Consider the following 26,475-nt stretch of genomic DNA (forward strand, 5'->3'; position numbering starts at 1 on the left):
TCCAGATGATGTCACCATTCCACGCTCTTCCCACAGTTTTGCAAACACATGCACTGTGCTGAAAGCGTACTGGCTGTCTGTATAAATTGATACGGCCGTACCTTGAAACAGATAGCAAGCTGCAGTTAAAGCAACTAATTCAGCTGCTTGTGCTGAAAATGACGATGGCAACGAAGCAGAATCTAATACTTCTGAATTTGTGACGACAGCATATCCAGATTGTGTTTGTCCATAAGCATTTTTGGTGGAAGAACCATCCACATACACGATTGTACTGTTTGGGATGGGTGTGTCCCGGAGGTCTGGGCGTGCTTTTGTACAAACTGTTGCTACATCAAGACAATTGTGCGGCTCACCATCCTCAGGTAAAGGTATCAATGTGGAGGGATTCAATGTTGTACAGCGCTCTATCGTAAGGTGTGGCTGTGATAATAGCAAGGACATGCACGAAAGATGTCTTGCTGGGGACAAAAGGCTCATGTTTGTCTGCAACAAAAGTGCAGAGACTGCATGTGGAACTTTCAATGTCAACTGATGGAATAGAACAACATTACTGCTACTTTGAACAGCCATAGAGGCCGCAACAACAGCCTGTACGCATGGTGGTAAAGCACTTGCTACTGCATCCAATTTAGATGAGTAGTAGGCAACTGGCCTCAATTTTGAGCCATACACTTGAACCAAAACACTAGTCATGAACTTATTCTTACAATCAACTGTTTGAGTAAATGGTTTACTATAATCTGGTAGTGCCAAAACTGTGGATGACACTAATGTTTGTTTTACTTTTACAAAGGCTTCCTCAGCATCTTTGTTCCATTCCAACACGGTTGACATTGAAATATCATCTTTGTACATCAAATCAGAAAGTGGACTAGTCAACTCTGCATAGCAAGGAATCCATGCCCTGCAGTAATTTGTTAATCCAAGAAATGACATCATCTGCTTTTTGGTTTGTGGTTTTGGAGCGTGCAAAATTGCTTCCTTCCTATCAGACAGGATCGTGCGCCCTGTGGCTGATAACTCATGTCCTAAATATTTTACTTTATCCCTACACAACTGAACTTTGTTTCTACTCACTCTGTGGCCATTGTCAAATAAGAAACATAATAATGCTACTGTGTCAGTTATGCAGTTTTCTCGTGTGTCAGAGGCAATCAAAATGTCATCAACATACACTAATAGTTGGCTATCTGCCGGTGGAACGAAATTGGCTAAACATGCTGACATGACTTGAGAATAAATAGTTGGACTCTCTGCGTAACCCTGCGGTAATCTGGTGAATGTATATCGTTGTCCTTTAAAGGTAAAAGCAAACCAGAATTGACTATCTGGGTGTACTGGCACAGAGAAAAATGCATTACTTATGTCAATTACTGAGAAACTATTAGAATTTGGTCTCAGCGAATTTAACAAGGTGTGTGGATCTGGGACACATGGTGCTCTTTTAATCACAGCAGCATTTACTGCCTGCAGATCTTGAATCATTCTCCACCCCACTGAGGGCGGAGCCTTTTTCACAGGAAATATGGGTGTGTTACATGGTGAATCTGGACATGGCACTATTACTCCTGCTGTTAATAAATCCTCTATTACTGGCCTGATTCCTTCAATTGCATCAGGTTTCAATGGATACTGTCTTACACATGGTCTGTATTCTGTTTTTGGCCTTATAACTACAGGTTGTGCATTTTTAATCAGTCCTACGTCTGAAGGACCTGTTGTCCACAATCCTGACGGTACTGAAGAGAGAAGATCATCTTCTTCAGGACTCAACTGAAACACTCAGGATTGTGAAGTGGACACATCAATGTGTGTTCCAGCTGTCAGCACCAATGAGACATTAACTGGCACTTTATACAATTTAGTTGATGGACTGAACTCCGTTCGTGGTCCAACTCTGCTCCAATCAGAGGCTGACAAAGCTGTTATGACTGTCAGTCCCAATTCTTGCCATTCTGTCAAATATGGCTTACAAAGTGACATATGTAATGGCATACCTGTGAATTTCAATTTTGATACATCTTCAGTGGCGCCTGTTACTGTTATGACGGCTATTGAGTTGCCATCATGAATCAAATCGGTCATTGTCAGTTTCACAGGTGAAACATTTTTCAATTTAGTTTCATAGTCACCATCCGGACCTGGAGGATCTTTATGCCACATTGTGACATGCAGGTCAGGTGGTGACATCTGTTGTTCAGGATTTTTTAGTAGGGCTGTCGCTTGCAAGACGACATCTTTACCCCGTCCTGCAGCATCTTCTTCTGAGATGTCAAATGTATAGTAATAGTGGAATGTGGGGTCAGCGCTTTCTTCTCTTACTATGTTAACGCCTCCTGTGCGTTCAACAACTAATTTCCCTTGTTCCACAATTATGGACAAGCCCAATGCAGTCAATCCGTCTCGTCCTAGGAGGTTAACTGGACATTGTGGCATGCTTAACACTGACATAGTACACGTCAGGCCAAATGGATCTGTCAACGTTATGGGTTTGGTGATAGGGACGTCTGATGTTTGTCCATTTGCAGAGCGAACCCTAAAGAGTTCGTTGCTTAATTGATGGACAGGTATGTTGTCATTACATGTGGTTCTACATGCTCCTGTATCACAAAGGAATGTCACTGGTCGTCCATTTACCAACAAAGTCACTTCTGGTTTTGGTACCGGATTTCCCAGCAAGGCACACAGATCCATATCGCAATCAGACTGCCTATATGATGTGGAATCATGGATTATGGATTCTAGTCATTGTGGATACTGTGGCTGAGGAGGATTATTCCGTTGTGGAATTCCTCCTGCTGCTCCCTCAGTAGGTGGATTCGGACAATTTCTATACATATGTCCCTCTCTTCCACAGTTCCAACAAATCAGGGGACCACGTGGTGGCCCTCCCTGGTGGTTCAGTGGTAGAATTCTCGCCTGCCATGCGAGAGGTCCCGGGTTCAACTCCCGGACGAGCCCCCAGTCAATGTTGGGTATTTTCTCCTCCAAACATTTTTTAAAACCTTTAACAAGACAAACAGAGTCAAGAAACACCAGTGAGACAGAAAATCAAATATTACGCGCGGAGTGCGGCCAGGCTGTACACCAAGGCTACACTAAAGTCTGGCCTGCTTTTCCGCTCTTTTTATTAAGAGACGCCCTCATCACATAAACAAGAAACTTGTCCTAAGGGTGGGGGTAATGACGCAAGACAAGTTTCTTCCCATAACATAAACGCATACGTCAAGTGCAGCTGTAAGGAAGAACACTTCAGGTCAGCACATCTCGTTCGTCTGTTGCAGGTATCAGCTGTTCTGCATCTGCCTGAAGTGTCCTGTCTTCCACACTCCTTCACACTAAACACCACATCACAATAGTCAAAACGTTCTCTTGCTCCCAGTCGTTAGAGGCTGCGAAAACAAAGTTATGTTATAACAATAAGTACATCCAGTCCTTCATTCCCAGCTCAGATTGACCCCAGAGTGCTAAAACAAAATTGAATTCTCAGGATTGCATTAAGACAGGTGCAAAACAGCACATCTCCGTTCTCATGAGGAAGAAGACAAAGCTAAAACAAGGTTGAATAACACGTACGTTCTCAGGGTGAAGTGCAAAACAGCACAACACCGTTCTCATGAGAAAGAAGACAAAGCTAAACAAGGTTGAATAACACATACATTCTCAGGGTGAAGTGCAAAACAGCACAACACCGTTCTCATGAGAAAGAAGACAAATGTACAAACGTTTAACAGTGATAACATATATACAAAATCTTTAACAGATGGGATAACTGAATATTCAACAAGATGCAGGCCCGATGCCAGCATAAACAGGATACACGATTAAGTCAGTCTGTTGATGTTCATTGCAATCTTAGACCAGATCCATCATGCTTAAGCAAGTACGTTTCTGCTTGGTCTAACATTTTATACAGTCAGCAAACACCTCCTTTCAGGTTCACCGTCATTCACATACAGTTAAGTCATCTGGGAGGTCACTCCACTCCAGCTGAACATTACATATGTCCATTAAGCAACCATTTACAGTACTTCCAAGAGACCAAGGTATGTCCACAGTACACAGCAATTTAGATCCAGATGCAAGATTTAGGGCCCCTTCACAGCTGCGCGATGTATAACCATATCGCGTAGCTGCTGTGAAAATAATAAAAATAAAAAAAAATTACATGCCACCTACGGGAATCGAACCAGCGCCTTCCAAAAGCTCTGATTTCCAGTAAGAAACTTTACCACTGAGCTACTGTCAGTGTCCTATGAAAGCTGCAGGAACCTGGCTGATATCAGAAAGGACATGGACGTATTTAAAAAAATTAAAACCACACACCATATAAAACACCACATTTATCAAGCGGGCAACACAAATATGATCCGTCTGTTCCTCTGTAGATGACCTGTGGTCTTATTCTGACGTGAATAAGAAGCAGTATGCTCTGATCATGTCCACATCTGCTGGCAGCATCCAGCCAGCCTCGCGTGCGTGCCCTGCCTGACATGCGTGTCTTGTGGATGGTGCGTGGCAGGACTGACACCGTGTCATTTGGAACAGAGCTCACAGAGGTAATGTGAAAGTCAGATCACTTGCTGCATGTTATGATCTGACGGTCCATTTGAACCTGGGGGCAGCCTGTCTATGGGCTGCAGTGAGCGCGCACATGCATACATACATATATATATATATATACACTCAACAAAAATATAAACGCAACACTTTTGGTTTTGCTCCCATTTTGTATGAGATGAACTCAAAGATCTAAAACTTTTTCCACATACACAATATCACCATTTCATCGCAACTTCGCACAGCCATTGAAGAGGAGTGAACCAACATTCCACAGGCCACAATTGACAACCTGATCAACTCTATGCGAAGGAGATGTGTTGCACTGCATGAGGCAAATGGTGGTCACACCAGATACTGACTGGTATCCCCCCCCCCCCAATGAAACAAAACTGCACCTTTCAGAGTGGCCTTTTATTGTGGACAGTCTAAGGCACACCTGTGCACTAATCATGGTGTCTAATCAGCATCTTGGTATGGCACACCTGTGAGGTGGGATGGATTATCTCAGCAAAGGAGAAGTGCTCACTATCACAGATTTAGACTGGTTTGTGAACAATATTTGAGGGAAATGATGATATTGTGTATGTGGAAAAAGTTTTAGATCTTTGAGTTCATCTCATACAAAATGGGAGCAAAACCAAAAGTGTTGCATTTATATTATATATATATATATATATATATATATATATATATATATATATATATATATATATATATATATATATATATATATATATATATATATATATATATATATATATATTGTGGGTGCATTGACGCCCTCTGGTGGTGAGAATAAAAAATACTGTTCAATTAAAAACCCATGTGAAACGAACGACAATTCCTGCTTCATGCTCACTTTATGCACAAATCGACCAAATTCGCACTATGCATGAAGGGGCCCTTAGCCATACAGATGTAGGAAATTTAACTTGCTGTAATTGTGGTCCTGCCATGAGATATCACACTTACACTAGTGTCTCAGGACAAAAATACCTTCAGCCAATCCTTCTCAACCTATGCTCCTCTGCACTGAATAGAAGGATCATTAATTGGAGCTTCTGAACAGGTTGCCTGCTTTTTAAGCCATAGATATGCTGATGCTTGTTCAACCTTGTTCTTGACCAGAGGTCTTTTTACCCTTTCTCATTTCCTGGAGGAGTCTCTGGAAACATGCTGCCGTCTGCCATCTTGAATGCACAACTATGTGGTGATTCCTGCTATTCATTTATGAATGTGGGGAGTAACAGCAGGTTCACAGGGTGTCCGGTACAACAGTGTAAACAAGCAGAAAAGCTCAAATTCAAACACACACAGAGGGAGTGTTGTTACATCCTCTGAGCAAGATGACATTACACCAGTAAATCTTCACATAGAAACTAGCTTTTAGCTGCTATAATTAGGGAGGGGTGTTATTTAAAAAAATTTGGAAATCTATAAATGTTTGCATGGAATGTGGAAATATACACAGAATAAACCATAGCAGGATAAATTTTGGGTCATTTGGTTCCAAAACCCCATATGGACGGAGCGTTTGAAAATTTCAAGTAACGCGTGTGTCTTATATGTGCTGTTGATGTAGAAAACCACTCTGTTGCTTATAATTAGTTCATTGTGGCCATTTACATGTGATGATTATACTCAACTGATGTTCCTGAAATCAAGGGCGTAGGTTTGGTCTCAGCTTTGGTAGGGACAATACCCCCCCGGCCCCCCTGCCCACCACCACCACCCCCTAACCCACTCATACCATTAGACGCACAAGTACAGCATAATACATAACATATGACGACATAATGCTGAATAATTTAACACTTTATTTACATTATTAAGTGTGTAGGCAAACAAACAAATAGCTTAAATAACAAAATTGCACCCAAAATCACTAATCTATTCTATAGGCCTACACCTGAGAGAACAAGACAACAAAAAAAATACTTGTGGAGCTAACAAAAAAAAAAGTTTTTGCAACCAAGATGTATAATCTATTCTCTTCATCAATAATGCAGTTGTAGGTATCTGGCAACCTAATTTGCCAAAAAAAAAAAAAAAAAAAGATTTCCAATGATATATATGGTGTATTACGGTAAACGTAAGCCTGTGATGTCATAACGCAAAGGAAAAACACGGAAGTTTCACACTAGTGCGCCGCTGAAAAAAAAACAAAAAAACAAAAAAACTAGTGCGCCGCTGATTCTCATTACCGTAAGTTCTCATATAAGCCCTCACTCTGAAAAATTTGACAGCAAGCCAAGAACCCGTTCTTTCCAACAGTGTGTTCGGTGACTTTTGAAACAAGGGAAAGTATGAAAAAGAGCGCAAAAGTGACAGAAAAGTACAGAGACAGACAGCAAACATAAATGTAGTAATTTTTGAGGAAAAGGCAGGGTGTTAGTGTCATTTGTGAAGGTGTGTGTGGGTGTGCAGTTTATTTTAAGTGTGGTGCACAGCATTGTTCGCAAGCCCCCGCCCTTCTTGTTTTTCTGCACCGGAGCAGTGTTGCCAGATATGAAATATGAAACTATCGTACCAAAACCTCAAAATGATCGTATTTTGGGAGAAATTATCGTACACAAACAAAACGCATACAACGTAGCTATTTTAGCGTTTTTTTTTTTTTTTAATTTACAAAGAATTTTATGTCACATTTTAAACAGTAATTATAGTAATGGGGAAACTATGGCACAAAAACAACGCAAATGCACTACCAGACTAGAAACATTTTTTTTTTCTGTGAAGGGACACAAACGTGTTAATTACCAGACTAGAAAGAGTCGAATTCAACCTCGAGGTCGCTGTCATCATCATCCGATGCCATGGCCACTTGTGCAGATTTTGTTGAACACAGAAAAAATGTTGACACCTCCATAAGGAACTTGAACTTTTTTTATTTTTCTTGTATATCTCTTTGCTCTTGTGTTTTGTTCATTTGTTATTGCATTTGTTGAAATAAAGTTTCGAAAAAAAAGATGGTTGGGGAATCTTCCTGTCACGGCACAGATTGGATGGAACTCATTACTCTGTATGAGAGGGGGCGGGCTTTCAAATGACGTTGTCCCGGGCGGCCAAAGCCAGCAGCAGCCCTGTGTGTGGTGTGTCTTTGATGCCGACTGAGTGCAACGCCTGCAAAATGATTCTTGGGTGTCAGAGAGAGATGTGTGTTTGGCCAACCAACTGAAATTATCGTACATATTGGATTTTTTCCCATTATTGATCGTAGATCGTACAGAGGGCACAACTATCGTACAAATACGATAATTATCGTACATCTGGCAACACTGCACCGGAGCCACCCATCCTCTCTGCTCTGGGACCTCCCACTTTACAAATTAAGCACTGCCTGCCACGAGATGCGCTTTGTTTACGTCCATGTGAGAAGAACGTGAGCTAATGAAATTGCAACATGGGTAACCCTGTCACTCTGGCACGTCGAAAACACAAAACATGACGACTAAAATTATAGTATCGAGTTCGCAAAAAAATAGTGAATGATTTTGTTATATAAACAAAAATGCTAAATATTGGTAGGGACTATTTTGCCATCCCAAAATATTGGTTGTGACTTGTCCCTATGGTCCATATGCAAACCTACGCCCCTGCCTGAAATAAAAACTACATAGATTTTGTTTGTTACAATTGATCGTAACATATGTACTGGAATTAGGTTTTTTTGTCAATTACTCTTAAAAAACACCAGATAGGCTTATTGTTACTATAGAAGTTGAATATAAACTTCGGGTCAAGCAATATTTGGAGCCAAATTTCAAATCTCTATGTGCAGTGGTTCTCAAGATATAACATTTTCGTCGATATTTTTGGCGATTTTTTGAACCCGATATCTTCACTGGCTCTGTCCCTATGGGTTTTTGGAACCAAATGACCCAAAATTTATCCTGCTATGGTTTATTCCGTGTATATTTCCATATTCCATGCAAACATTTATAGATTTCCAAGTTTTTTGAAGTAACACCCCTCCCTACTATAATGTTTAAAATGCCATTTAGAGCTCATTTAAAAATTGAGAAGGAAATGCATCAGTGCCTCAATTAGTAAGAAAATACAGTATATCAACATTTCACATACAATGCTGTCCAACACATTCATACACATGCAAATTTTGATGAATTTTTGTTTCACTATGTTTTTGTCTCTTCTTTTATTTTTTAATGCTGTCAGCTCAAACCAAACCATTGTTGATCATTTGCATGTATCCTCTTAACAATGTCAGTGCATGTCAGAATTAAGTGAGTATGTTTTTAAAATGTTAAATGAGTTCAGATATTTTTTTCATTTATATTTATTGATAAATTTTCAGTGTCATTCATAATTTTCCTAAAAGTTTTAGCAACATCAGAAGAAAAAGCATCTCTTGCTGTGGTAACTTGAGTGAATGTAGACTTAATGTACACAACATTTCTTCAGCTGTGAAATTTAGGCTGAAATGTGCGTGAGGCTGTGTGAAATCAACAAGAGTTTCTTAGTGAAGAATGTGCTGAAGTTGACTTATGGGAGATGAAAACAGACCATTTCCTTTTTTTTCATAGAACACAGTTGGTCAGACCTGGAGGACTGAGCGTCCTTTGTTGAGCTGTTACTCTTTGGTCTTACTCACGCTCTCAATTGGGTCCATCTGGATCAAAGCTTGACCGCTGCTGCTCCATGCGTCTTACTTCCTGTAATCAAAATGAGAGAAACTCACAAGACATAAATGCAGGTGCAGGCTTTTTGCTCAATCCTAATATTGAGACTAAGAGTACAAGGAAGAGACAGAGGAGGCGCTGGCAACAGATTAAATTACTAATAACACCATTCTTTACTCAAGGATTCTGGTCATCCTTGCTCAGGATCAGATCTTCCAGGTGCTCCACACAAAGGCCCCCTCAACACCACTCCACTCGCCATCCTCCAGAAGCAAAACCCTGTGTGCGCTCCTGCGGTTTTGTATTATTGAAGGATGGCGATTTAGATGGCTTTTCACCATCTCCTTCATAACATGAGTTGTCCTCCAATTGAAGAAGAAGAAGAAGTAAGTCCTATATAGGCCCTGATGCCCGTTGGTACCGGTGCTTATCTCAGGATTCCATAGCATCAAGCGAATGAGACAGGATGCCAGTCTTTCCAGTGGAAGGCAGAAGAAGAATTATTCACACGAAATACACAAACAAGAACTTCTTTTCTGTGTGGAGATCTTAACACGTTTACAGTAAATTTAGGGTAAATCTTGCCACCATATCACAAAAGGAGGTCTCTGCAATGAGAAGAACCAGCTACAGTTGCAAGTGCAGTTTAACACTGTGCCCAGGTCATAACATTACGTGGCCACCATAACACAAGATGCATTTATTTATTTTCATTATTACATTTGCCGTGTAACTACAGATATGTTGTTTCCTTGTCAAACATTTCCATCCAGGAAGGAATGGTACAGTTTAGAAGCAAAAGCACAACTCTCCAACATTCTGAAAGAATAAAATAAAGCAGCTTTGTTCCTGTACACCAGTGATTCCCAAAGTGTGGGTCTTGCCTCCTGGTGGGCTGTGACTGTACTACCAGTTAAAATTACTACAGAATATTGTTGTTTGCCTTGTAGCTGCTCCTGTTTTGTTCAGGGGCACCACAGCGGATAAAGCACTGGTCCACATTGGAATTTGGCACAACGTTTACCCCAGATGCTCTTCCATACGTAGATCTGTTTTTTTTTTTTACCTGGAAACACAGACAGCCTCTGGTCTTTCTAAGAGGTCTCCTGTCCAAGTACTAATCAGGACCCACTCTGCTTAGTTCCTGAGATCTGACAGGAGCAAGGTTAGGCCTGATTTATGCTTCTCCAACTCAGTCACTCCATGGCTACACAATAATGTCGACATAAGTGTGATCCTTTCAGAGTTATCCATCGCATTGGTGGTGTCATAATGCATTTTACCGCGGGAACAGGGGCACAACATGAAGAAGAAGGCAGGGACTTTTCATCTGCACGCCACTGTTCCTGGTCGTGTTTATATGTATTTTTTCTTTTTTCTGGACTAATTTGCCCCTCATCCGCTTCCACTTCTTTATACATTATCAAGCTCCAAACCAACATTATGTGCAATTTCCCTCCATGAACTGTAGGTAATTTGAGCGTAGTTGTTGTTTTTTTGACTCTGTGTTGTGAAGTTAGTCATATTTGCAGACTTTTCTGCCAACCATTCCTCCATTTGATCCATGATTGAAATGTAATCAGCGTACGCACTGTAAAAACATTTAAATATGATGGGAGAGGAAGGAATGAAACAGGAAAAGTGACAAATCACTGTCATTTTGACATGGTGCATGTCAGGCCTTGGAGAGGGGCTCGGAGAGGATCTGCAGCGACACAGAGGCCTCCGTGTCACTACGGAGCTGCGGAGACGGAGGCACGTGCATCAGGCTTCACACAAAGAAGACTGGCTGCCTAAATTACCTCACAGCATTCATGCTCATTTTAAAAATATCATTCAAAATAATAAAATGACATGGAATTTAAATTATCTGTGATTCTTCATTTAAGTTTAGGAATGGCTGATGTAGACTGTACCTCTTTGTTTTCATCAGTGTAGTGTTTTGTCTACAGTTGTTCCAAGTCTAACTTTACCAAGAGTTTCTAAATTTGAATTTGTGCCCTGTCAGAAGGGTAAATGTATTGATTTTTAAATAACTATTATTTTTTAGTAATATATGTGAATTAACAACATGTATGTAGCTGGCCTTGAAATTAACTTCAAAAGACATAATTGCTCTTGTACTTTGAGTTCTGTCACCCCACCATGAAATAATCATGCAGCCGCCTAACAGATCTAAAGGAAAAACCCTCTGGAGTCACCAATGCACCACCCACATACTTTTATTTTTTTAATGCAAAATCTTTTCTTTTATGAATTTGTTTGCATAAAACGTGTTTAACTTGGAATCAGCTCTCCCTCTGAAATCATATAAGGATGTAACTGAAGCAATGATCAAAAGACTGAAAAAGCTTTGGGCAGCTTCTGAGCTTCCGATTGGCCCGTATTATGCTTAAGAATCCTATTATTTTGTTTGGGTATCTAAGTCTTCTGAGGGCATGAGTGTGTGTCAGGACATCCTGTTTCCTGACGGGATGATGTTTGTTTTTTAGTCCTGGGGTGTTGCCTGCAGTGCTGGAGAAACTTGAAGGCCAAGGTTGCTGATGTTTTTTGTGAGAACTCCTGTGTGTTTGATCAAAGTGACCAGCACAGAGGAACTAATTATGTCAATGTATACTGTATTTCTGTCAGAATGAAATGTTAAAAAGCAGATAATGTAAGTAGGCAGAAAAGACTATTTTTGCTTCAAAATTTTCTAAATGTGTCCTTGTAAGTTTGGTTAAAATAGTAATACTGACATGCGGTTTGTTGTGCTGAATGTTAAGGCATGTGAGCAAAAGTACAGTATATATATATATATATATATATATATATATATATATATATATATAAAACGACCTGCGGTATCGTTCCTTTTTGCACTGAGGGTGCCTCAGTCTGTCACTGAAGGAGCTACTCAGCTCTGCTACAGTCCGGTGCAGAGGGTGACAGGAGTTGTCCATGATGGATTTGAACTTGGCTAACACCCTCCTCTCAGCCTCTTCCTCCAAAGAGTCCAGAGGACCAGCCCAGGACAGAGCTGGACTTCCTGACCAGCTTATTCAGCCTCTTTCTCTCCCGCTCTGTGCTGCCCAGGGCCAAACAGATGACAGCATAGAGGAGAGCAGAGGCTACAACAGAGCTGTAGTTAAATATGTTGTAAACTGTGGGTGAAACTGTGCGTGGTTGCATGCCAGTGTTCAAAGAAAATTTTAAAATGTTTGAAATTTCTGACATGCATAAATTTCATGCCACTTGCATGAACTAGTCATGAACATTGCGTAACTTATGCGTGTCATTGCACACAGGGCAACTAAACCTGAAATTACATTATGAAGAGATGTTACATTTATAATAAACATAACTTTACAGATACATTATCTAACTCATAAGAAGCAATGAAAATGCAACTGTTTTAACCAATTAATTACAATATATATTATAAATATTAATTTGAGACAAGATTCCAAATGCGTTCTCCACCACACAATGAGCATGAGACAACCTGTAGCAGTAGATATTTTCTCAGTGATTCTGTGAGCAATGGGAGAATGGTTTCATCGGTCAAGTTCTGAAAGCAAATGCATCATTAGCTACAAAATGATATGGCACAGGCTTTGTTTTATATAGCGTGGCATCAAGCAGGACAAAGCGGGATGCATTGGCATGATGAATTGTGCAAATTCGTGCACGTGTCCAGGTACTTATGAAGTCCAGCAGTCATAGTGATCTACAGTCTATCACAACTGGTAAAGTTCATGGACCCCTTGGACTCAGATTATCATAATCAACTGACAGTGCCCTGGTAAGGGTAGACATCACATGCTCAAATAAGAGACTGCCAGAGGAACCCTGTGATGTTCCACTCTCATGATACATCTCATAGCCATAAGTAACATCGGTCCTCCACCCCAGCACATTGAATAAGAAGACAGAGCAGAAATCAATCAGTTGTATCAAACAACTGAGAGGAACAAGATTTCACAGCAAATAACGTACAATATGTTAATGTGAATACCGACAGTTTAGCCCTATTCTGGGCACTAACAAGCCCAGAATTTCGAAATGTTGAGACTGAGTTCAGCTCCTCTGTTAATAACATAAATTTAACATGAATTCAATACATCAAGTTGGTATTTGTCAAACAAAAGAGAAAACAGATCTGTCTTGACTTGAGAGACTGTATAGACTGCTTTATCTCAGTGGGCAGACTATCCCATAGAACATGTGCATGATAAGAAAAAGACTAGCTTACTTCCTTTTAAACTTTGGAACACACTGTTTCTCACTTCACAATTATTGTCTTCACCACTTGTCTTTCATTTTTGTCTGTCTTCGTGTTGTTTTGGTGGTCGGGTCCCTCCTGATAGAAGTTGTCAGTCGGCTTTGAGTAGGATCTTGTAGGGTGATCGGGAAGGGCGGATGGGGGTCACACACGCACACTACATTCACTCACAGCACTACATACCTTCTGTGCCGCAAGAATAAATTGCATATATGTGTATTAATGTTCAGAAATGGTTCTGCCAGTGTGGCATTTACCATTACATATGCAGACAGAGTGGAAAAAAACAACAACAAAAAAACTTTGGAACACAGCAATCTTGCATCCCGAGAACACAGAGCACGGGATGAGATAGTTGAACATAAGGTTCAACTATGTCAGCAACATGGGGAGGCACGAGTCCATGAGGGATGTTATATGTTCATAGCCAAACATTACTAGTAACATGTTAATGGAATAAGGTTCTCATTTTATTAGGAAGTACAACCCCAATTCCAGTGAAGTTGGGACATTGTGTAAAATGTAAATAAAAACAGAATACAATGATTTGCAAATCCTCTTCAACCTATATTCAATTAAATACACCACAAAGACAAGATATTTTATGTTCAAACTGATAAACTTTATTGTTTTTGTGCAAATATTTGCTCATTTTGAAATGCCTGCAACACGTTTCAAAAACTTGGGACAGTGGTATGTTTGCCACTGTGTTACATCACCTTTCCTTCTAACAACACTCAATAAGCATTTGGGAACTGAGGACACTCCTGATTGGGTATAAAAGGAGCATCCCCAAAAGTCTCAGCCATTCACAAGCAAAGATGGAGTGAGGATCACCACTTTGTGAATAACTGCATGAAAAAATAGTCCAACAGTTTAAGAACAATGTTTCTCAATGTTCAACTGCAAGGAATTTAGGGATTCCATCATCTACAGTCCATAATATAATCAGAAAATTCAGAGAATCTGGAGAACCTTCTACATGTAAGCAGCAAGGCTGAAAACCAATATTGAATGCCCGTGACCTTCGATCCCTCAGGTGGCACTGCATTAAAAACGACATCATTGTGTAAAAGATCTTACCATGTGGGCTCAGGAACACTTCAGAAAACCATTGTCAGTTCACACACTTCATCGCTACATCTACAAGTGAAAATTAAAACTCTGCCATGGAAAATGAAAGCCATACATCAACAACGTCCAGAAACCCCTCCCCTCTGGGCCCAAGCTCATTTGAAATGGACAGACGCAAAGTGGAAAAGTGTGCTGTGGTCTGATGAGTCCACGTTTCAGATTGTTAGCAGTGCAAAGTTCAAAAGCCAGCATCTGTGATGGTATGGGGTGTGTTAGTGCCCATGGCATGGGCAACTTACACATCTGTGATGGCACCATCAATGCTGAAAGGTACATAGGTTTTGGAGCAACACATGCTGCCATCCAAGCAACGTCTTTTTCAGGGACGTCCCTGCTTATTTCAGCAAGACAATGTCAAGCCACATTCTGCAAGTGTTACAACAGCGTGGGTTCGTAGTAAAAGAGTGCAGGTACTAGACTGGCCTGCCTGCAGTCCAGACCTGTCGCCCATTGAAAATGTGTGATGCATTATGAAGCGCAATATACGACAACGGAGACACCGGACTGTTGAACAAAAAGTCGTCCATCAAGCAAGAATGGGAAAGAATTCCACCTCCAAAGCTTCAACAATTAGTGTCCTCAGTTCCCAAACGCTTAATGAGTGTTGTTAGAAGGAAAGGTGATGTAACACAGTGGTAAACATACCACTGTCCCAACTTTTTTAAAATGTGTTGCAGGCATCCATTTCAAAATGAGCAAATATTTGCACAAAAACAATAAAGTTTATCAGTTTGAACATTAAATATCTTGTCTTTGTGGTGTATTCAATTGAATATGGTTGAAGAGGATTTGCAAATCATTGTACGAGGTCTGTCCAAAAAGTATCGGACCTTTTTATTTTTTGCAAAAACCATATGGATTTGAATCACGTGTGATTGGATCAGCCAAGCTTGAACCTTTGTGCGCATGCGTGAGTTTTTTCACGCCTGTCGGTTGCGTCATTCGCCTGTGAGCAGGCTTTGTGTGAGGAGTGGTCCACCCCTCTTGTCGGATTTTTATCGCGAATAAATGTCTGAATGATTTGGAGCTTTGCTGCATCAAATTTTTCCAGAAACTGTGAGAGACCTCCAGGTGGACACCGTTCGTGAAATTAATATGGCTTTCAGGGATGATTTTTGGGGATTACACAGATTAAGGAGTGTTACTTGCCGCTTTAAGGACGGCAACACAACTGCTGAGAGCCGCGCCGCTCTCCCCAGTGCCGATTGACAGTCTCACACCCCGCTGAAACAACCGGATCATTTCCAACGTGAAGGCTTTGTTGATCCGGGACGTCGTCTGACTTTCACAAAAAGGCAGAAGGCTTGGACATCAGCACTTTTTCGGCACATTCCACTCTTACAGGAGTTTTTTTTTCATGGAAAGAAAAGCAGGAGGGACACGCCACGGAGCAGTTTATTATGCGGCACAAAACCACCTCCGTGTTGGTCTCACAGGACGGCTTTCAGGTGGATTTCAGACGGCTGTCGGTGGGTTTTCAGTCGTGTGACTAACCGAGAATTGTGCATGAGCTGGACATGCCAGAACATGTCCTGTGAGGCTTCATCACGGCGTTGCTTTGCGCCATGCGGCTCCACCGCGACGCGCGGAATTCCTCCGCACGTCTGTCTCAGTGTGCCGAAAAAGTGCTGATGTCCACGTCTTTCACAATTCCCTGTGCTAGTCAGACGACATACCGGATCAAGACAGCGTCCAGTTTAGAAATGAACGGCACATTCTCCACTGTTACAGGAGTTTTTGTCATGGAAAGAGGAGCAGAGGAGTTCCGCGCATCGCGGTGGAGCCGCATGGCGCAAAGCAACGCCATGATGAAGCCTCACAGGACATGTTCTGGCATGTCCAGCTCATGCACAATTTCTCGGTTAGTCACACGACTGAAAACCCACCGACAGCTGTCTCAGCAGTTGTGTGCCGTCCTTAAAGCGGCAGTAACACTCCTTAATCTGTGTAATCCCCACAAAATTGTCCCTGAAAGCCACTCAAGCATGCGCACGAAGGTTCAAGCTTGGCTGATGCAATCACACGTGATTCAAATCCATATGGTTTTTGCAAAAAATAAAAAGGTCCGATACTTTTTGGACAGACCTCGTATTCTGTTTTTATTTACATTTTACACAACGTCCCAACTTCATTGGAATTGGGGTTGTAGTTCAGAAATAATGGCTGCTCAAATTTAAGGTGAAAATGGAAGTCTGGAAGTGATTTGGGAATTGAGGTGTGCTGTCTATGATGAGTAACAAAACACATCTCCTGAGAATGTGACATCCTGAATTTGTGTTAAGCATTGGCTGCTTTCTCTAATTCAGAAATTATTACTGCAGAGATCTGAGAAGCCAGACAGCAAGCTTTGAGTCTGACAGAAATAATTATCTCATCTGTCATCACCTCCCTCCTGCAGCAACCTCCATCGTCACCATCATGTTAGATGTGATGATGGCTTAATATTGTACCTAACATGACCTTCAGCTCTAGGTTGCTGTCCAGAGAGCATGCCTTCTGCAAAACTCATACAATGCAGTTTTAATTTATAAAAGAGTTAGAACACAGCATTCATCTCAAATAATTGTAAAATTATTTGAGATGAATGCTGTGTTCAGTCAGCGGTGTATTTCCTTTACTTTTTTAAACAATATAAGCAATAAAAAGGATTTTCTTCAGTACCACTATAATTTTGTTTTTTAGCCTTCAAATAAAGTTTCACACTCTTGTCTTGCTTATATAACCTGATAGGAAACATTTAGAATTCTTGGTGGTTTCATTTTGACGTCATTCATACCAATGAATCACAAACTATTTCTCTGAACAATATAGACCATCCATCGAGGCTTCTTAGTTATTGAGCCTATTAAAAAATGTGTTTTTCAGACCATGTTTTTATTGCTCTCAATGTTTGACCAAACTACTCCAAAATCTAATCACCTCTTGATATCTATCCAAGTAATATTCCCACCAAGGTTTAAGGAAATCCGTCTCGCCGTTTTTGATTTATCTTGTCCACACACACACACACACACACACACACACACACACACAAACACACACACACACACACACACACACACACACACACACACACACACACACACACACCACACAACACCACACGCACACACACCAGCAAAAACAACACGTGTTGCATGTTGCTTCCCTTTGGTGGAGGGTGATAATCATTTAAACACTAACTTTTGCAGGAACCTGCCAAATTTTAAAGGGAATGCCAGCTTTTTTTTTTTTTTTTTTGCACCAATGAAGCCGGACATTTACTATTCATTCATTTATTATTCCTATTTTGGAGCTTCTCTGTGTAGGCCACTGTCTAAAGATTAAGAACATTTGGCTGGAGCTTCAGACAAGTTAACTAATTCTTGTCAAAAAAGTGGCTTCTGTCCCAGTCAGACAACCCACTGGATGTAAAACACAGCAGAAAGTTCCACATTCCACACCAAATATTACTGTCTTAGTTTTTAGTACTTTTCCTGTATTAGCCGCTTTGGTCTGACTAAACAGCACCATAGATCTACTTTGGCAGTTTAATGAGTGTCTGCATTGAATAATTTTATGGTTCCTACTGAGATGAACTTGTGTCTGTGTGAAACTGCATTAATATGTGTGTAGTCTATGTGGGATTTTGAAGTAGGGACCTTACTTTGGCTGGATGAGGGTGATTTTGGTTTGAGAGACTGGAGATACATCTGGTTTGGGTTTGAGCTATGGGTGTTCTCCTGCCTCAGTGACTGGTCTGGCATCAGTACAACAATTCACTGACTAATCATCTTATTGGGACTTTTATTCACCTGGCTGTTGTCTTTTCTACTATCCCTGACATTTATTGCCGTTTACTTGCTTCATTTCTGTCATTGCACGTGTTGGGACCAGTCTTGTCTTGTGGGTTGTGTCTTGTTCGTATGGTCACAGCAGATGGTCAGATAATTTAACTGAACTGAAATGTGGAAGCCAAGTGATCTTCATGGTACTGTTAGCAAGTTGCCAATGTGAACAGGGACAAGCACAGCTTCGTACAGTTCTTAATTTAGCTTTCAAACTGTTTGAGAGACAAAATGGACACTTTGCAGAGAGAGACCTGTGCACAGGGGAAGCAGAGTTGGTTTAGCCCACAGAAGAGGTCTGATTCAGGGACAGTCGGAACATGAACACTGGCTGCTCGTGTCCGTCTGCTGAGAGATGCTGTACTTTTACCTCAGCGATACAATGGTTTCACAGACAGCAGGCAGGGGGCAAGAGCCCACAGGTTTTCATATTAACCCTCAGCCATAGTGCTCAGGAAGAGTGCGCCACCTACAGATACTAAAAGTCATCATGACACAGAAACTGAAAAGGTAAAGAAACGTCTAGATAGTACGATTAATTAGTCACACTTGCTATAAAAAGTCCTTGTAATAAGCATTATTTTTTTAAACATTTCACCTTTTCCTCTCTCTCCTCTTTTTCTTTTTAAGATTATTATTGGTGAATGGAGGCATAGCAAAGTAAGAATTTCATTGTATAGAGTAACTGCCTGTTTCTGCTGTACATATGGCAATAAAACTCTTGAATCTTGAATCTATTTAACTAGTATTAACTAGTTAACTAGTATTAATTAGTTCTTATAGGATATTTATTATGTGCATTTAAAAGATTATATAAATTACTTATAGTATCACAAACACATTTACTGTTAGATTATAAGGCATTGTTCTTGCTTTAGATCCAGTAGTTGTGAAAGTCATAGTGGTAGTTAAATGCTAATAAGTGCACAGTTACGTGCTAATACCTCCATATTAATCATATATTACTCTTAGTCAATAACAAATAAAGCTTAGTAAAATTAAAACTATGACTTAATTGGTAATTTAATTAAACAATAAATATCTAAATGATGACTCACCCAGTTACTTTTTTACTGAAGAAACAGTGTTCAAATGCTAGTTGCGTAAACTGTTTATGTATTTCTTACCTGGATCAAACAAACTAATAAATGTGTTTGTAATGATATTATCAACAAATGTAAAAACAAAAAAAGAATAAAACCCATACTGGTTTCATTTAACAGTCTATAAACTGTTCACAGGTGTTGTATGGGAATTTGTAAATGTCTAATTATGTAATAGCACATAATATGTGTAGCATAAATTTACAGAATAAATATGTGTAGCACTATTATATATCCTAGTTAACACAAAATAACATTAATAAGCATCTTATAAGACAAATTACAAGGACCTTTATATACAGTGAGGAAAATAAGTATTTGACCCCCTGTCGGTTTTGCAGGTTTTCCCACCTACAAAGAATGGAGAGGTCTATAATTTTTATCGTAGGTACACTTCAACTGTGAGAGACAGAATCTAAAAACAAATTAAGTAATTCACATTGTATGATTTTTAAATAATTAATTTGGCATTTTATTGCATAAAATAAGCATTGACCCCCTAGGAAAACAGAGCTTAAAAATTGGGACAGAAACTTTGTCTGCCATTGCAGACATCAGACATTTCCTGTAGTTCATGACCAAGTTTTCACAACACTGCAACAGGGATTTTGCTTCACTCCTCCATACAGATCTTCTCCAAATCTTTCAGGTTTGGAAGTTTCAGCTCCCTCCAAAGATTTTCTATTGAGTTCAGGTCTGGAGACTGGCCAGGCCACTCCAGGACCTTGAAATGCTTCTTATGGAGCCCCTCCTTAGTTGCCCTGGCTGTGTGTTTGGGGTCATTGTCATGCTGGAAGACCCAGCCATGACCCATCTTCAATGTTCTTACTGAGGGAAGGAGGTTGTTTGCCAAAATCTCGCAATACATGAACCCATCCATCCTCCCTTCATGACGGTTGCAGTCGTCCTGTCCCCTTTGCAGAAGTGCACCCCCGAGTATGATGTTTTCACCCCCATGCTTCATGGTTGGGATGGTTTTCTTGGGGTTGTTCTCATCCTCTAAACATGGTAAGTGGAGTTGATTCCAAAAAGCTCTATTTTGGTCCTAATCTGACCATATGCCTTCTCCCATGCCTCCTCTGGATCATCCAGATGGTCACTGGTAAACTTCAAATGGGCCTAGACAATGTGCTGGCTTGAGTAGGGGACCTTGCTGACCTGCAGGATTTAAACCATGACAGCATCATGTGTTACTAATTAATCTTTGTGACTGTGGTCCCAGCTCTCTTCAGGTCATTGACCAGGTCCTCCTGTGTATTTCTGAGCTTTCTCAGAATCATCCTTACCCCACAAAGTGAGATCTTGCATGGAATATCCCAGACCGAGGGAGATTGACAGTCATCTTGTGTTTTCTTCCCTTTCTAAGAATAATCATAACAGATTGTTGTCTTCTACCAAGCTGCATAACTGTTGTCCTGTAGTCCATCCCAGCCTTGTGCAGGTCTACAGTTTTGTCCTTGGTGTCCTTAGACAGCTCTTTGGTCTTGGCTATGGTGGACAGGGTTGAAGTGTGATTGATTGAGTGTGTGAACAGGTTCTTTTATACATGTAACAAGTTCAAACAGGTGCAATTAATACAGGTAAAGAGTGTAGAATAAGAGGGCTTCTTAAAGAAAAATTAACAGGTCTGTGTGAGCCAGAATTCTTGCTGGTTGGCAGGGGGTCAAATACGTATTTTATGCAATAAAATTCAAATTAATTATTTAAAAATAATACAATGTGATTTTCTGGATTTGTTTTTTTTTTTTAGATTCCATCTCTCACAGTTGAAGTGTACCTACGATAAAAAATTACAGACCTCTCCAGTCTTTGTAGATGGGAAAACCTGTAAAACTGACAGGGGTCAAATACTTATTTTCCCCACTGTGTGTGTGTGTGTGTGTGTGTGTGTGTGTGTGTGTGTGTGTGTGTGTGTGTGTGTGTGTGTGTGTGTGTGTGTGTGTGTGTGTGTGCGTGTGTGTGTTTCAAATCAAATCAAATCAATTTTATTTATATAGCGCCAAATCACAACAACAGTTGCCCCAAGGCACTTTATATTGCAAGGCAAAAGCCATACAATAATTACAGAAAAACCCCAACGGTCAAAACGACCCCCTATGAGCAAACACTTGTGTTTGTGGGTTCACAAACAAATTCCACACAAAAAGGCCACAGGTGGGAATCAAACCCACAGCCTTCTTGCTGGGAGGCAACAGTGCTAACCACTAATCCACTGTGCTATTCATTACCTCTATAAGTAGCTGGAACATGCATCAAAACGGAAAAGCAGGCAGGCATATAATAACTTCATAATGTAATATGCAAATTTTACTAAAAAAGTTTAAACAAATAAGACCAGAAAAGGCAAAATGAAAACGAGTAAACATCTCTGATAAAATGTATCAGGTTGTTGTTGAGCATCTTTCAAGAAATTAGACATGATTTTATAAACAATTTTAGTGTCTGTATTACTAATGATTTATGAATGTAACGTCGCCTTTTACGCCTTTAAAATTGCCCTTTTGTGTTTTCTTCAAAATAAGGGAGATTCACCGCAGCAACGCTTAGTCGGTTTGGATGCATGACTGTTAGAGCTATTTCCTTCTGGCATACTTTAGCTCTGTTCTCATGACGGGACATTCTGGCAGACCGGAGGGAAGATGAGAAGAAAAAGGGGGCAGAGTGGAACATTTTGCTTTTTAAAGTGGGTTAATGCCAGGTGTCACAAAATGAAACAACATTCACTCAGTCAAGTGCCACATTCAACATTTGTAGCAAACAAACTTTGTTGAACGTTCTTTTTCACAATTTTTCTTGAAGAATATACTCTTACTCCCTCCCGCCTCACCTAGTTATTTTTCTGCTTTTCCCACCTTCCCCAGTCTTGACATTCCACTTTTTTCTTCTCTCACCTACCCCGGCCCAGTCTTGCCTCACTCTCTCTTTTTTTTTTTGTTGTTGCAATTTTAGGTTCTCCCACTCCATTCGTCTTTCTTTCACACCAAAGTTAGACATCGTTATTAATCATTTTAAAGGAGTTTTGTGCTTGGCAGGTAAAGATTTAGCAAACATTTACTGATATTGGAGTCCTTATTTTATGATATAAATCAATATCCTGCACACTTTATCCATCATCAGAGACATAGAAACACTCCCCAAGGTCCACTTTGGGCTACAAAAGTACTTTACCATAGACCAAAACCCACAAACCTGATGAATATCTCATGTGTCCAAACACATTGTAATATACGTACATAATGTGCCAGATGTTTATATTGCAAGTGTCCAACTATCTCCTGCAAAACAATTATGACATTTGAATGACCACTGAGCTGGATGAGCGGTCAACTCAGGTGAAGTTAGGGTTGGAAGAATGCGTTGGTGCTACATGTTGCCAGATCCACTATGTCACGGAACTTCTTCAGTTCCAGTTGATGGTCTCCCAGGTAGAACATCACAGTCCATCCATTGTTTTCCTATTTAGCCACATACAGACAGATAAATGAGTGGGGATTTATACAACCTCAAATTTGGAAAAGTTGGGACAGTATGGAAAATGCAATGAATAAATAAATAAGTAAATAAATACATTTAATTAAATTGCAGACTATATGAACCCAAGATAATTAATGAATTCATGTTTTGTCTGGTTCACCTAATTTCATTGGTTAATATACAGTATGTATCTATTCATTTGTGGAAAAAAATGACATGCTAAAACATTTACCACTTTGTAATGTTGTCATTCCTTCTCACAAGACTTAAAAGACATTGTGGCATTGAGCATACAAAGTGAAGAAGTATGGTGTTACTTTCTCCCATTCTTCTTGCAACCATGTCTTATCATGTGCAGCATACAGGACCATTTTTGTTGATTTTTTTTTCTTTCAAAATTCTGTTTACATTCTTTTTTGGGGACAGGTCAGGATTGTAGGCAGGCCGCTCTAGTACCCATACGAGGTCTGTCAATAAAGTATAGGTCCTTTTATTTTTTTCAAAAACTATATGGATTTCATTCATATGTTTTTACGTCAGACATGCTTGAACCCTCGTGTGCATGCGTGAGTTTTTCCACGCCTGTCGGTGACGTCATTCGCCTGTGAGCACTCCTTGTGGGAGGAGTTGTCCAGCCCCTCGTCGGAGTTCCTTTGTCTAAGAAGTTGCTGAGAGACTGGCGCTTTGTTTGATCAAACTTTTTTCTAAACCTGTGAGACACATCGAAGTGGACACGGTTCGAAAATTAAGCTGGTTTCAGTGAAAATTTTAACAGCTGATGAGAGATTTTGAGGTGATACTGTCGCTTTAAGGACTTCCCACTGTGCGAGACGTCGCGCAGCACTCCCAGGCGCCGTCGTCAGCCTGTTTCAAGCTGAAAACCTCCACATTTCAGGCTCTATTGATCCAGGACGTCGTGAGAGAACAGAGAAGTTTCAGAAGAAGTCGGTTTTAGCATTTTATCCGGATATTACACTGTTAAAGGAGATTTTTTTAATGAAAGACGTGCGGGCGGATTGCAGCGTCGGCTCGCAGCCGCCGCGACGCTCCGCCACAGGAAAAACACCTCCGTTGGAAGCCTTAAGGACAAGTTGGAACATGTCCAGCTGTTAAACAATTTCTCATATACTCACTCCACTGAAAGCCATCAAAAGCCACCTGGATTTTACAAATGGTTAGCAACACGGAGGTGTTTTTCCTGTGCCGCCGCACCGTGCCGGCTGCGTCCCGACGCACGGACAAACATGTATACAACTGTATATGTCTGGAATTTCCTGATTACTTCAAAGCCCTAATTTAAGAAGTCAGATATTGAAGCTCTCTAAATCAAGGACACCAAATCCAGCTACCACTCAGAATCTGAAGGAGTCTGGCCCAAACATTCCATCACAGTTAGACCTGTTTTTTAGGAGTCTTCTAGGTGGCCTAACACCAAACTTCAGTGGGGTGCATAAGGATGGTATTGACTGTAAGGCGACTTCGATGGCATCCGATGTCATTTTTAATGTCACTCGAGGAATGGTCAAACCATGGGAGCACACTGCTTTGGGATTAGGGATAGTTTCACTTACTGGATCCAAGCTCATGCTGCAAATTTTGAACAGGTCAGGGCACAGTATAAGTTACAGTGAAGCGAAGGGTCTAGAAACAGAATTTGCTCATTCTGTGGAGTCGTGCGATCGCCATGCACCAGATGGCATAAAGTTGAATCCAGGCCTTGCAACAGTATCTGTTGAGATAATAATGATGCTAATGTGCAAACTTTGGACGGAAAGGCAACCCTTCACACAACTGTCGGTCACACATACCAGAATGTTTTGCCAGACATGACAGGCCCAACTACAGGCGCAAGTGGCATTTGAGAGGGAAGGAATGGACGACAATTTATAGAGGCTCCATGTGACATTACACCATTCAGACAACCTCTGAAGAAAGCAACGTTTGTATGCAGCAGTGATGTAACCAACAGTGATGAGACAAATATCCAGCTGAAACCCCTCAACCTGTATTGGTTTTGGAGGCTTCAGGATGGAAACACACACCTTCATTCTGGCTTCATCAGCTTGTATGTACAGGATCCATTACTGATACAGTGCATATGGTATATGGACCCAGTATCAGATCATCCACCAACAATGATGTTGTGAGGGAGACCATGGTCAGGACCATGAGCATTGCCGAGGAGAAGGGACAGTGATACCGGGGGTAGCTGCTGCTTTGAAGACTTACTCATTCAAGAAATAAGGTGGGCTTCAGCACAGTGGTGGAAGAATAATGGTCATTCCCAAGGACAGAGGAGGTCCTCCCCTGTCCTCGATGATGGTGGCAGCTAGGAAATATTCCTGTTGGACATTACATATTTCATCCTGGAGCTGGTGATTCATGTGCAATGGTGGCAGCCAGGAGCTCTTCAATGACATGGACCACTGGACATTACGTATTTAGTACTGCGGGAAGCTATTCTACAAGTGGGCGAGTGCCCTGCTCACAGTTCTTCCTGTTGTCTTTATTTCTCTTCTGTGGATGCATGCTAGGCTTTGTTGTTATTATTTAATATTATTTTTTTTATGTCATTATTATGGTACACTGTTCAATTGCTTGTTAACACAAATAGCTAATCAGCCAATCACATGGCAGCAACCCAATGCATTTAGGCATCTATTAGCAGTTAAGGTGACTTGCTGAAGTTCAAACAGACTGGGGAAGGAAGTGGATTTAAGTAACTTTGAATGTGGCTTGGTTGTTGGTACCAGACGGGCTGGTCTGAGCATTTCAGAAACTGTTAATCTACTGGGATTTTCACACACAACCATCTCAAGGGTTTACAGAGAATGGTCCCAAAAAGAGAAGATGTCCAGTGAGTGGCAGTTGTGTGGGTAAAGGTTGATGGTTGATGTGAGAGGTCAGAGGACAACGGGCAGACTGGTTGAATGGGTGACTGCTTGATGCTATCATGTCAGTATGAGCCAACATCTCTGAGGAAGGTTTCCAACACCTTGTTGGATCTATGCTGCAAAGAACTAAGGTGGTCCTGAAGGCAAAAGGGAGTCCAACCCGGTACTAGCAATGTGTACCTAATAAAATGGGCGATGCATGTATAGTGGACAATCTCTTAACAGTTTATTATTAGCAGTAGTACTTTCAGTGATGTCTGATCATCTTCACATGTTAATTAACAATCAATTTTGTATAATATAAAAGAACATATTTATCTCCAAAGTCAGCAAAACTCTGAATTCAAGCAGGAGTTTAAAGAAAAAATCTACACCAATTCAAAGTAAATATTTTGTTGCTCATAATCCCAGAGAAAGAATGTAGAAAAATTAAACCAGTTCTGGATTGTTCAGAGTGGTACAGCCAAGAATATAGCTCCAATTTGTCTTTGAAAAGTAAACTGTGAAAGGACACACCCCGGCTAAATGAGCCCTGACAAGCTCTCAGAGACGCCAGGGCGAAGCGGGGTAAAG

The 26,475-nt window shown here is 40.7% G+C and overlaps 1 long non-coding RNA gene across 1 annotated transcript; it reads left to right on the top strand.

The window, feature by feature from the left end:
- The first annotated feature begins 6,060 nt into the window (after window positions 1-6,060).
- LOC117507900 lies at window positions 6,061-9,660 on the top strand. Its single transcript, XR_004559872.1, has 3 exons — window positions 6,061-6,072; window positions 6,898-6,901; window positions 9,591-9,660. It is a non-coding gene; the product is annotated as an uncharacterized LOC117507900 (long non-coding RNA).
- The last annotated feature ends 16,815 nt before the right edge of the window (window positions 9,661-26,475 follow it).

This window comes from Thalassophryne amazonica, chromosome 3, assembly GCF_902500255.1.
Source record: "Thalassophryne amazonica chromosome 3, fThaAma1.1, whole genome shotgun sequence".
NCBI classification, from domain to species: Eukaryota; Metazoa; Chordata; class Actinopteri; order Batrachoidiformes; family Batrachoididae; genus Thalassophryne; species Thalassophryne amazonica.